The sequence below is a fragment of the Haematobia irritans genome, chromosome 2 (assembly GCF_050003625.1).
Source record: "Haematobia irritans isolate KBUSLIRL chromosome 2, ASM5000362v1, whole genome shotgun sequence".
In the NCBI taxonomy this organism is placed as follows: Eukaryota; Metazoa; Arthropoda; class Insecta; order Diptera; family Muscidae; genus Haematobia; species Haematobia irritans.
Window position 1 is genome coordinate 83,252,341 of NC_134398.1, and position 14,553 is coordinate 83,266,893.

The 14,553-nt window shown below is 34.2% G+C and overlaps 1 protein-coding gene across 2 annotated transcripts in view; it reads right to left on the minus strand.

Annotated features, from left to right (window-relative positions):
- LOC142225647 (dipeptidyl peptidase 4) overlaps positions 1–12,470 on the minus strand; it is a 156,835-nt gene extending 144,365 nt beyond the window's left edge. The window contains exons 1-2 of one of the 2 annotated variants that reach the window (XM_075295453.1): positions 11,992–12,470; positions 9,372–10,216 (exon numbers count right to left, since the gene is read on the minus strand). The gene's annotated coding sequence lies outside the window, so the exon portion shown is untranslated. The remainder of the gene's footprint in view (positions 1–9,371; positions 10,217–11,991) is intronic. The other variant, XM_075295454.1, reaches the window with a different exon arrangement.
- Between the last annotated feature and the right edge of the window lie 2,083 nt (positions 12,471–14,553).

Consider the following 14,553-nt stretch of genomic DNA (forward strand, 5'->3'; position numbering starts at 1 on the left):
TATCGATTTCCGACTATATAAAGTATATATATTCTTGATCAGGGAGAAATTCTAAGACGATATAAGCATGTCCGTCTGTCCGTCTGTCTGTCTGTCTGTCTGTCTGTCTGTCTGGCTGTCTGTTGTAATCACGCTACAGCATTCAATAATGGAGCTATCGTCCTGAAATTTGGCACAGAATCGTCTTTTGTCTGCGCGCAGGTCAAGTTCGAAGATGGGCTATATCGGGCCATGTTTTGGTATAGCCCCCATATAAACCGACCTCCCGATTTGGGGTCTTTCGCTTATAGAAACCGTAGTTTTCATCCAATTTGCGCGAAATTGGAAATCTAGAGATATTTTGGGACCTTGAAGAGGTGTGCCAAAAATGGTGAGTGTCGGTCCATGGTTTGGTATAGCCCCCCTATATAAACCGACCTCCCGATTTGGGGTCTTTCGCTTATAGAAACCGTAGTTTTCATCCAATTTGCGCGAAATTGAAAATCTAGAGATATTTTGGGACCTTGAAGAGGTGTGCCAAAAATGGTGAGTGTCGGTCCATGTTTTGGTATAGCCCCCATATAAACCGACCTCCCGATTTGGGGTCTTTCGCTTATAGAAACCGTAGTTTTAATCCAATTTGCGCGAAATTGAAAATCTAGAGGTATTTTGGAACCTTGAAGAGGTGTGCCAAAAATGGTGAGTGTCAGTGCATGTTTTGGTATAGCCCCCATATAGACCGATCTCCCGACTTTACTTCTTGGGCTTATAGAATCCGTAGTTTTTATCCAATTTGCCTCAATTTCAAATTCTAGAGGTATTTTAGAACCATAAAGAGGTGTGCCAAAAATGGTGAGTAGCGGTCCATGTTTTGGTATAGTCCCCATATAAACCGATCTCCCGATTTTTCTTTTTGGGCTTATAGAATTCGTAGTTTTTATCCAATTTGCCTGAAATTTAGAACTAAATCCAGAATCTGATATAGTCCTCATAGGTGAAATCTTTAAATTTATCATCGGGAAGTGTCCTCAAGTCCTCAAGCCCTCCTGAAATTTCAAAGGAATCCCTAATAATTGGTTCATGGTGTTGGGTATTTAAGATTCGGCCCGGCCGAACTTACTGCTGTATATACTTGTTTTCTTTAAATTTGGAAATATTCTTGAACAAGTGAAAAAAATTAATTCTAATAAATGTTCTTGAATTTGTCGAAAAATATTTACTTATATTTGTGATATCGGCTTGATGTCAGCGTTTGTAAAACAGTTTAAGTAAAATTTTCTGAAAATAATATAAATTTTCTAGAATTACACTCAAAAAAATCTAAATCTAGGACCAATATAAATAAAATTGGGATACAGATCTCATTTATCAAATTTGCATTCTATTTTCGCGTTTTATTAATAAAGGTACTCGCGTACAAACCAATGCCTCAAAATAAGTCTTAGCCTATATTTTAAGCGTTTTTATCTTAAATCTAAAGTTTCGAAGTTAATTTAAGGACAATTTCTTTAAATCAAAAATGTGTTTCTTTACTTTAAAGAAAATTAGCCTTAGTTCAAAGACATGCGACTTTAACGGAGGAACGCGAATTTATAAAATGTTTGTCCTAAATTTAATAAAAAAAATTTGTTGAACCAAATATTATAAGCTTTATTTTAATTAAAATTTCATTATTTTAAATAAATTTGTCCTTATTATTTTGTAAATTTTGCATCCTAAAATTTAAGTTGCAACCAAAATTTTGCTAGGTTCACTATTGTTTGAGTGCAGTCTTTATAAATTTGAAATTTGGATACAAACCCCATTTATCGAATTATCGCTCTGTTATTGCGATATATAAATTTCAATCTAAAAAACAAAAATTCAAGACAACTTTAAACCAAAGATGCAAAAAATTCAATTTAATTAAATCAAAATGTCTTTATTTTAAAGAAATTTGTGTAAACTGCGTAGCCTAAAATAATAATATTTCATTAGGTTAGCATTTTTGCTATTAAAATCACCCTTTTTATTGACCAAGTTAGTTGCTCGTAATACAATTCGTATAAATATCCACTAATTATTTTAATCAATTAATTTCATTGCAGATTGTATTAACGATATAATTTTTGACTGCGATACACGCAGTCAAAACACTAGGCCTAAGATGATAAACAAACGAAAATAATCTCTGGACAACACTCCAACTCAACTGCCAACAGCCCCTTTAACTAATTTTGACGGAATTGCGAGTATTTCACATGCACTCAAAACAAGTGAACTCTCTACTTCACGAATGCCAATTAAACTTTATTTTAGTTCATGGAACTATTTTGTTTTGAGAAAGTTTCCTTTTAAAAAACGGGAATAATTATGCACAAATTAAGCAAAAAGATTTACTAAATTCATATTTCTCACAAAATAGTTCATTATTTCTTTGAATTTGTAAATTTTATCAAATGCGTCCATCATGAACTTCGTATGTCGCTAAAGACATTCTTGCATTTTTGAACTCCAATTTTTTCCTTCAAACTACGAAATTTTCTTCAACAAGTGAAAAAAATTGATTACGTCTAATAAATTTTCTTGAATTTGTAGAAAAATATTTACTTATTTTTGTGATATCGGCGTGATGTCAGCGTTTGTAATACTGTATAGTTAAAATTTTCTAAAAATATACAAAATTTGTTAAACTCAACCAAAAGTTTTTTCCTGGTGGGTTCACTTTTTTTGCAATGTACACCCAGAAAAAAGTGCCTTCGAAACTAAAGGAAAAAATTTTCATCAATATAGTTTATCCATTTTATTTCCATTAAGGTAAATTTTTGTGAAAAATAATAAAATTTACTCGTTTCAGTAAAAAAATCCTAAACTTTAAGCAGTTAGGAATAGTTCATCAACTAGAATAAGGCATGGAATTTTACTCATACTATTTTCTTCGCTGGGTATAAGAATTTACTACTGAAAAAGAAAATTTTATTCACCGATAACAAAGCATTCGTAAAAATAAACAAAAACCGAACTAAAACCAAGTTTCCTCAAAATTAGTAAAATTTCTTATAAAATGATAATTGCGACTTCCTTTATAATAGAAAGTTTTTCATACATACGAACAACACTTGGCATAGAAAAATATTTTAGTTCATTCGTACTAAGAAGTATGCAATCCTTTCAAAACTTAAGGAAACACACTTGTTAGAATATAGGAAATTTTCCTAAATTTCTATTGTCTACCTGTAATCGATACCTGTCATCGTAATCGATGTGTTTGCGCGTGGGTGTAATCGATATATTTACGCGTCGCTTGTTTTTTTAGTTGGAATCGCGTTGTTTTGGTATACGGAGAGATTGTTAAAAAATAATATGGTACAATAATATAATAAATAACAAATAAAATATATAAAATATTTGTTATTTTAAATTAGTGAGAAAAATTTTCGTTTTTTTAAATAAATCTATCAATGTTCGTGATAGTGTATAAAGAAAGAAAACACCAGCAGAATAACAACCCTTTCATTTGTCTTCATTTTGAAATCCTCAATTATCAGGTAATATTCAGTGACGCTAACCTTTTGCAACAAAAATGTTTTATGATTTTTTATATTTGTAGGTATTGAAATTGTAAAAGGACACTCAAAAAAAAGTGAACTCTATATTTCACTAAAGCCAATTTAACTTTCGTTTAGTTCATGGAATTATTATGTTTGGAGAAAGTTTCCTCTACTCTAATATTTTTTTGTGTACGTTAGTTAAATTAACTAAAACCGAGGAAAAAAATATACACAAATGAAGGATAAAGATTAACTAAATTCGTGTCTTCTACAAAATAGTTCAATATTTCTTTAAATTTGTAAATTTTACTACAAATGCGTTCATCATGAACTTCGTATGTCACTAAAGACATTCTTGCAATTTTGAACTCCAATTTTTTCCTTCAAACTACAAAAATTTCTTTAACAAGTGAAAAAACTTAATTATGTCTAATAAATTTTCTTGAATTTGTTGAAAAATATTTACTTATTTTTATAACATCGGCGTGATGCCAGCGTTTGTTATACTGTTTAGTTAAAATTTTCTAAAAATATTCAAAATTTTCTAAAATTAACCGAAATTTTTCTTCCTGGTGGGTTCACTGTTTTTTCAGTGGAGGACAAAATCGTTAGGCAGCAACTTATTAAAAGTGAAAAGTACAAGAAGAAGAAAAATTGCGTTTTACAGTTGATAATACCACACGGAAATTGGAAATAGTGGAATAATAAACTAATATTTCAAAGAGATTCGATGCTGTTGATTCTTAATAAATATATTCAATATATTAATAAAACATGTCTTTTATTGAAGATAAAATTGCTTATAGAAATAAATAAAATTGTATTTAAAAACGAAGGTAAGCAGTTCTAATTATGAAGTAAAAGTTTTACCACAAATGTGTAAGATTTGTCGAAATGAATGAAAAAATTTCAATAAAATCATTCCATATGTGAATTCAAATTAGTTAAATTTTTTCATTCTGTAGTATAGTGGTATATAAATATAGGAAAATGTTAACTAATATATGGAATGCATTCTACCTAATTTCTACGAAAATCATATCGTTCAAACAAATAAAAATGTCTTTGGCGCTATACAAAGTTCAACTTTCTTCACAATGAGTTCATTTTAACTTAAAGAAGGGGTCACTTTTTTCTGGGTGTATTTAATAAGTTATAGTATTAAATTATTTATGGCTTTTATTGCAGTTATTTCAGCTAATGTAGTTTGCTATTTCAGCAGCGATGTTTGTAAACACGTTTGCTAATTCAGCAGTATTTGTTTGCTATTTCAACAGAAAAAAATGTTTGCCGTTTGAACTAAAGTAGGTTTGCTGAAACAATCCCTTTTTCAACAAAAAAACACTCCTGTTCTAGCAATCTTTTTTGCTGTTATGAATAAGAGAATTTTGTTGAGTATAGCCGAGAAAAGGTAATACTACATGGAAATTTTGTTTAATTTTCTAAAATATTTTATTAGATATGTATTAATAGAATAATATTTCAAGGCTAGTAGATGCTGGAATGCAGTTCTCATTATACCATGCACCATAGGATGGGGGTATACTAACTTTGTCATTCCGTGTGTAACACATCGAAATATTGTTCTCAGACCTCATAGACGGACGGTCCTGATGTCCGTCCGTCTGTGGAAATCACGCTAACTTTGGAACGAAACAAGCAGTAGACTTGAAACTTGGTATAAGTAGTTTTTTATTGATGGAATTTTTATTGGATGGAATTGCAAATGGGCCCTATCGGACTACTGTTAGGTAATATACACATTCTAACATCCGTGTAAAAATTGGTCCATATCGGTCCATAATTATATTTTAGTTAATTTAACTAACGTACCCAAAAAAGTATTAGATTAAAGGAAACTTTCTCCAAACATTATAATTCCATGAACTCAAATAAAGCTAAATTGGCTTTACTGAAATATAGGGTTCACTTTTTTTGAGTGTAGGTTCCATATGGACTAACAGTCATACAGTCTTTAATAGAACTTTCTACGCAATCCATGGTGGAGTGTACATAAGATTCGACCTGGCGGAACTTATGAAAAAATTTCAATAAAATCATTCCAGACATCAATCCAATTCACATAAATGTTTTCTATATTCTATAGGAATGGAGGAAAATGTTAACTAATATTTATAATGCATTCTTCCAAATTTCTACGAAAATCGCATCGTTCAAACAAATAAAAATGTGTTTGACGCTATATGAATTTCAACTTTCTTGAAAATTAGTTCATTATACCCTGCGCCACACTGTGGAACAGGGTATTATAGGTTAGTGCATATGTTTGCAACACCCAGAAGGAGACGAGATAGACATATGGTGTCTTTGGCAATATTGCTTAGGATCGGTCCCTGAGTCGATATAGCGATGTCCGTCTGTCCGTAAACAGATTTTTGTAATCAAAGTCTAGGTCACAAATTTAGTCCAATCGACTTCAAATTCGGCACAAGTATGTATTTTGGGTCGGAATAGAACCCTATTGATTTTGGAAGAAATCGGTTCAGTTTTAGATATAGCTCCCATATATATCTTTCGCCCGATATCTACTAATATGGCCCCAGAAGCCAGAGTTTCAGCCTGCTTTACTTTAAATTTAGCACAAAGAGTACAATTGATAGCTTCGTAAAGTGTGCCGAATTTGGTTGAAATCGGTTCAGATTTAGATATAGCTCCCATATATATATTTCGCCCGATATGGACTTATATGGCCCCAGAAGCCAGAGTTTTACCCTAATTTGCTTCAAATTTTGCACAAGAAAAACAATTAGTACTATAGTCAAGTGTGCCAAATTTTATTGAAATCGGTTCAGATTTAGATATAGCTCCCATATATATCTTTCGCCCGATATGGACTAATACGGTCCCAGAAGCCAGAGTTTTACCCCAATTTGGTTGAAATTTTGCACTAGGAATAGTATAGTCAAGTGTGCCAAATTTTATTGAAATCGGTTCAGATTTAGATATAGGTCCCATATATATCTTTCGCCCGATATGGACTAATACGGTCCCAGAAGCCAGAGTTTTACCCCAATTTGGTTGAAATTTTGCACTAGGAATAGTATAGTCAAGTGTGCCAAATTTTATTGAAATCGGTTCATATTTAGATATAGCTCCCATATATATCGTTCGCCCGATTTACACTCATATGACCACAGTGGCCAATCTTTTACTCCGATTTAATGGAAATTTTGCACAGGAAGTGGAATTAGCATTATAGCTATGCGTGCCGATTTGGTTAAAATCGGTTCAGATTTAGATATAGCTCCCATATATAGCTTTCGCCCGATTTACACTCATATAACCACAGAGGACAATTTTTTGCTCCGATTTAGTTGAAATTTTGCACAAGGAGTAGAATTAGCATTGTAGGTATGCCACACTGTGGCTCATTATTTTACTAATATTGTGTTCCACCCTAGTGCATTAGCCGACTTAAATTTTGAGTCTATAGATTTTGTAGAAGTCTATCAAATTCTGTCCAGAATGTATGTATTTGGGACAAACCTTTATATATAGCTACCAACACATTTGACGGATGTGATAAAATGTATCGAAAATTTAGATCCACAAAGTAGGGCAGGGTATAATAACAGGTTGGCTGATAAGTCCGCGGTCTGACACATAGATGGCATCGCTAGTATTAAATGCATATTATTTTTATGTAGTACCAACCTTCAAATGATTCGTGTCAAAATTTGACGTCTGTAAGTCAATTATTTTGTGAGATAGAGCGTCTTTTGTGAAGCAACTTTTGTTATTGTGAAAAAAATGGAAAAAAAAAGGAATTTCGTGTTTTGAAAAAATACTGTTTTCTGTAGGGAAAAAATACGGTGGAAGCAAAAACTTGGCTTGATAATGAGTTTCCGGACTCTGCCCCAGGGAAATCAACAATAATTGATTGGTATGCAAAATTCAAGCGTGGTGAAATGAGCACGGATGACGGTGAACGCAGTGGACGTCCGAAAGAGGTGGTTACCGACGAAAACATCAAAAAATCCACAAAATGATTTTGAATGACCGTAAAATGAAGTTGATCGAGATAGCAGAGGCCATAAAGATATCAAAGGAACGTGATATCTTTATCACGTTCCTTGGATATGCGGAAGCTCTGTGCAAAATGAGTGCCGCGCGAGCTCACATTTGACCAAAAACAACAACATGTTGATGATTCTGAGCGGTGTTTGCAGCTGTTAACTCGTAATACACCCGAGTTTTTCCGTCGATATGTGACAATGGATAAAACCATGGCTGAATAAGGAGGTTGAATCGCGATAACAAAAACAACAAATTTCAATATGTTGTTTACAATTTTAAGAAGTCAAAATCAGCTGAAAAAAGAATCGTATGTCATTGGTGAAAATGGCAATTATTTATTCTTTCAATTGTCCTGAAAAAATAATTCAAATCCAGAGAAAAATAAAGGTTCAAATTTAATTGCGTCACCTATGAGTTATTGTGAAGTGGATAATTCATCCAAGGAACGCCGATATGAGACCAAAGTTAAGAATGGAAGTCAGTCAAATGGATCTTCGCCATCTATTAACAAAAACAGTTTATGATGCAGTTTAAAAACTGATGTGCGTTGTATTTTGGGTCTGGAATATGTTATCAAGACACTCAAGTCATCTTTGAACAATTCTCCAGCTATGAATGCGCGAGTTTGTTTGAGATGCATTTGCTATGCAGTGTCATTTGGAGAGCTGCAATCACCATAAACATATGATTTTGACATCATAAAATTCGATCGAAATAAAAAAATTGTAATCATATGGTCCCATGATTTAACCTTCTTGTTCAGCCATGGATAAAACATGGCTCCATCACTACACTCCTGAGTCCAATCGACAATCGGCTGAGTGGACCGCGACCGGTGAACCGTTTCCGAAGCAAGACTCAAAAGTCCGCTGGCAAAGTAAAGGCCTCTGTTCTTTGGGATTCGCATGGAATAATTTTTATCGATTATCTTGAGAAGGGAAAAACCATCAACAATGACTATTATATGGCGTTATTGGAGTGTTCGAAATCGCGGCAAAACGGTCCCATATGAAGAAGAAAAAAGTGTTGTTCCACCAAGACAACGTACCGTGCCACAAGTCATTGAGAACGATGCCAAAAATTCATGAATTGGGCTTCGAATTGCTTCCCCACCCACCGTATTCTCCAGATATGGCCCCCAGCGACTTTTTCTTGTTCTCAGACCTCAAAAGGATGCTCGCAGGGAAAAAATTTGGCTGCAATGAAGAGGTGATCGCCGAAACCAAAATGGTATCAAAAAATTGGATGGTCGTTATAATCGTTGTATCGCTCTTGAAGGGAACTATGTTGAATAATAAAAACGAATTTTGATAAATAAATGTGTTTTTCTTTGTTAGACCGGGGACTTATCAGTCGGCCCCGTCCGACTTTAGACTTTCCTTACTTGTTTTAATTTAACGAATGGGCCATTTTCATTTGACGGATGAAATGTATCATGTGTGTGCTATAGTTTGTTTGAAAAAATTCTTATAATATATACGTTTGAAGCATAAGGTGTTGGGAGTATTTGTTACAGAGGCGATTTTGTTTTAGAATATGGGAAGGAAAACGTATTTAATTGTGTAACATTATAGAGATATCGGTTGTATAACCGCATTTTTAATATTCGTTTTTTAATTCTACTCTGATTTAGGATCTGTGGTATGCATGTTGTTGATAACCAATGTAAATATGCATAAAAATTACACATTTGTATCTGTAAGACATCCAGATAGATTTATGTGTATGTTTGTCGCCATCGAGAACAATATGCCAGTATTATTTTTCATATTTCACATTCTTTTCATTTTTTCTTTGTTACGAAGATAAAAGTGGAAAACTTACTTTGATTTCTGTTTAATGTCATCTTTCTTTTGGCAGTATTTCTTAGTGTTGTTGTTGCTGGATTCTCCTGAAGTTATGTGTAGTTTATATAGAAGTTGTTAGTTTAGTTGTTTGCGATGAAAGAGTGTGTGTGAGAGAGAAAGAGAGGGAAAGACAAATTCCACACACACACACAAATAAATGATTGCTTCCTTCGCCTTGGTGGCGTTACAGAAGAAGGGAATTTTAAATTAAATTTCTTTTAACCGGAAACCACATGTTAACGCACACTCACACACTCGCACAAACGCAATGGCTCACTCATGCACTGGCATATGCACACACAAACATACGACACTTACTTTTGCCACAAAATGTTCGAGTCACGATATGGATAACAGCAACAAATCATCACTATCGACTCCAATTTCTTTTCGGTATGGTGACTCGGGGTGGTGAGTATGTATGTATGTGTGGTTATGTATGGGAAATACCAATACTTTCACAAACAGGTATACGTTTTGCAAGGAACAAAAAAAATCACTCACTGCCAACTGTTGGCAACCGCAAACTATCACATTTCCCAAAGCACCTGATCGTTGTGCCGCACTTGGTTGGTAGTCACTTGAAAATCTTACCCACTGTGTAAATTGGTTCCCTTCTAGCAGAGGTTTATGTTGGTCACTTCACATATTTAAATTGTATGTACTGCTACTTGGTGTCGGTGTTTTCGAAGTAGCAGTTGTATCCGTTTAATATGAAAACTACGGATTTTACATTGGAGAAGGTCGCCCGACAAATCCTATTCTATTCGAATAGCCATTATTCAGTATCAGCGATTTCCGCCGGGATGTTGTAACACACGACTAACAGAGGAAAGTATTAACTTTGGTTGAGAATAGAGCTTAAATTCTAGACAACGCACATACACACACTCACACAGACACATAAACACTAAAGCCCATGAGGATACCTAAACGTTTACGAACACAGCAAAAAAAGGACACTGTATGAACCGGAAGTTCATTCTTGTCCTACTGCTCTGCTTTATATTTCTTCGTTGTTTTTCCTGCTCCACGAGTTCTTGGGTTTCTTCGTTTGATTTACGTGCTTCCGACAGCACTGTAGGCAAACGTACGAAAAGCCATAGACGGTATGATTATTATTTTTGTTTTTTGTATGGAGAGGGGTGGCGGGGGGACCAACTACATCGACTGCGATACACAGTTGCCATCTATTGTCGGTAACGCTGATGGCGTTGAGGACAAGTGCGAGGCCGAAGTCAGAGACTGAAAGATGACTGTGGCCTTTGTGTGTATGTCAGGCAGTGATTGGGTCATGATGGTCTTGTTGACGACGACGCCAATGATGATGATGTTAGATGCTGTGGAAAACAATCTTTGGTATCCGAGGTTAGTTATCTTTACTCTGGGATTTTGACTCTCTTAAGTGGCAGTCGCTGCCAGCCTGGCTAGAGGAGAATTATGTGAAGAGCGGATGTAGCACCAACTCCATCGCCTATATCTCCACTTACAATGGAAAACAACCAACAATGGAAGTATTGCTTGATTATTTGTGATACAGGTGAGAAAGGCAAGCAATACACACGGGAGCTTAGCCGAAACCGGGAACAAAAGAGATCCGTGTGGTTGAGTAAATCCACGAAGAGAGCAAGAGAGTAAAGCACATACACTTAACACCACCACCAGCACAAAGAGCAATACATTAAGGAATAGTGTTTGTTGCCTTCAATCGCCTCACTCATGCATCGCTCCCAACAAATGTGACTGACTTTACTGTGTGGCTTTTGCTCGATTTGTTTGACAAGCCAAGGTATCTATCTATCTTTCTGCCCCTCTCGTGAGGTCTGTCCTTAGGCTTCACCAGCTTCCTGTGGCCGGTTGAAGTTCTTGGGCCGTTACACTCTCAGAGGGTTGTTTTGCTTTTGGCAGCAGATGCTTCTGATGATTCCTGGTTGGATGTTATTTTCATTGCTATGGCTCCTTTGGGGGATTACTGTATGGGTGTTTGTAAATCCACTTTGGCAAATGCCTAAAGTTCTCCAAAGTAGTACATTGGCAGGGCATAGAAGGGGGAATATTGGTTTTCAACTTTAGCGAAAACAATGATGTAGAGAATCCCAACAGATGGATAAGGCGATGACGGCGAATGTTAGAAAACACACTTCACTTGGCCAACTTGTTCGCAGGATTTTGCTCTCACCGGTGCGCACACACAAAGCCACACCACTTACCACAAGCTGATTGTATGGCGAGATCGAAGAATTACAAGGGACAACATGCGATGACAATGAATGGAGTAGGCTTTCAAGTAATCCGAGTACCGGGACACATGGACCCTTACAATTTTTTGTATGAGCAAGTACATGTATGTGTGTGTGTATGTATGTATGTTTATAAGCTGAGATGAGAATAAAACGGATTTTCTTCTGTAGCTTCCCTAGGCCCTACAAAACACCACCAACAAACTCATTCATTACCCCAATCGTTTTCTAAGCAATTCCTTTTTCTTTCTTTGGCATCACATTAGTAATTTTGATGTAATGGAACTTTTCTACACTTATTTAAATGGAAAAATTCAAATTTCATTAAATTCAACACTTTTTTATTTCGATACACACCACTTTTTTCTCATTCGAATTTTTTTTTTATTTATTTCTTCATTCTTAGATAGGCTACTCTGCCTCTGTTGCTTGGATCTTGATGCCAGCATTCATATACACTGGTGCGTGTATGTGTGTATGGGTTATTTATATGTATTATTTTTTTCGGAAATATTTCTTAAAATTTTCAATAGCACACACGACGCTTCTTCTCAATGTCACACAGAATTTTTTCTTCACTTTTCACACTTTGCTGCTGCAGTGCCATCACATTTCACGCGAGATTGCTTCTTGGCTTTTCGCGACATTAATATGATGGAAATTTCTTTCGATGTTCTTTGGCCAACCAGATTATTTAGGAAATTGGGGAAAAATTGGAAAACAGAAAATTCACAACCGCAAATGTATTAGGCTGGCTACAGTTCGTTTGAAGGAAGAAAAACAAGAAGGTTCTCTAACGGTAGCACGTTCGCGTATTCAATGGGTGACATTACCCAGCAACAGCCAATCCGGGACTGAAAGCTCTTGGCTGCTGCCGCTTTGCGAAAAGCCCCATCACCACTTGGCAATTCTCTTTGCTGCTGTGGTTTTGTCTCTTGTCTCTTCTACTAATCTTTTCTGCTGCTTTTTGGCCAGAGTTAAACAATGTGGGAGAGAAAGTTTTAACATATAGTTGCTAGTGAGACAAGGAGAAAGTAAGAGAGACAGAGAGAATGCGCGTTATACCATATTTGCCTTCAACGTGTATGTATGTGTAATTCGTGATTATTTTCCCACACACATACATCCTCATGAAACTCTGGAACAGGAGCAATTGTAGAATTGTTTCCGTTCTATTGAATCCTTGTCTAATATAGACTTAGCGCTATCTTCTATACTGACAGAGAAACAGTGTAACGAAATCTATTCATGCCATTTGTTACCCAAAAACCAAGTATTTCACACATTGAAAAAAATTTTGTCCTGAGGCCAAAGATTTCATGTCCTTACAATACGAATGCGAATTTTTCTTAGCATATACTGAAAAAAATATTGACCTAATATGGAAGATTATGCAACTTAAATTTTTGGACTCAAAATGTACACAATGCTAAGGACAAAATTCTTTAAAACTATGACATTTTAATTAAAAGAATGTTTACAATCCTTGCTTCAAAAATTTTTTTCATTAAATTTAGGACACAAATCTTGAAATTTTGCGTCTCTCTGCTGAAGTTGTAGATCTTTGACGTAAGACAAATTTTCCTTAAAATAAAGAAAAACATTTTTAATTTAAAGATATTGACATATTGAATTTTTTAATTTAAGATAAAAACGCTTCAAATATAGGCTAAGACTTATTTTAGGGATTTGCATCTTTGGTTTAAAGTTGTTTTAGCATTAAGAAAACAGTTTTTACTTTGAAGTACCTGGCATAATTTGGATTTTGAAATTGGTATTTGTTTGTACATAAATACCATTATTAATACAGTCTGTCAAGAAAGTGTTTTGACAATAGGATAAAACTTATGTTTTGTACCAAAATTAAATATAATTTAATTTTAAAAAATATTTTATTATGTATTTTGCAAAGTATACATATTTTATTTTTCTCAAAACGAATTAACAACTCGATTTTTACTTCAATTATTTCTGGAATTTGAAATATTTGGCAATGTCAAAAGACTTTCTTGACATACTGTATATCGCAAAAAGAAAATAAAAACTCGATGAATCGGATCTGTGTCCAATTTTAATTTATTTGATCCTAGATTTAAAGCCAGGGAGGTCCGTAAAAATGTCTTTATTTTATAGAAGCCGCATCTTTGGCTCGGAATCAATACCAAAATCCTTAAGGGAAGGTCAAAATCTTTGGATCCAAGTAAATTTTTTTTTTTTTTTGAGTGTAGAAGATGCATTTCTCTGATATAAAGTGTTTTCCTTGTCCAATACCCTATAAACTTTTCAATGAAGTCGTTTTATCCTTATAATTAAGTGAATCGTCCGAAAAATGATGCGAAGATACATGAAAGAAAATTTTGTTTGACTAAAGTCAACAATTTCAATTAAATTTTTATTACTAAATTCAGGCCCATTTTGGAATACATATCGGTAGAAATACAATTCATGCGACTTACATATATATAGATATCCTAAACTAAAATTTCAAAATGCACTTTCCCTTATAAGACTAATTATTAAAAATTTAAATGCCATAAACAAATTAAAAATAAAACTTGGCTTTATTAATTCTGAAAAAAATTCATCAACATTTACATTTGTTGTCATATTACATCTTGACTACAAAGCTAAACAGCGCGATTTTAGCGACAAAAACTACTTCCCACGAAGTTAGCTTCACAAAATTTGATCAATAGATTTGTAGTTATAAAAAATCGATTTTAGAGAAGTTGTAAATCCGAAAAAATTTATATTCATGTTCAAAACCCAAAAATATCGAAAAAATTACAATTTTTTCGGTTTTCCGAAAGAATTGTAAGAAATGAAGTCTATAAAATTCTTTGACATTTTTGCAATTTTATTTGTTTTTTTTTTTCATTTTTTGTAATACCAGGATTTTGAAACATGTAGATTAAATAT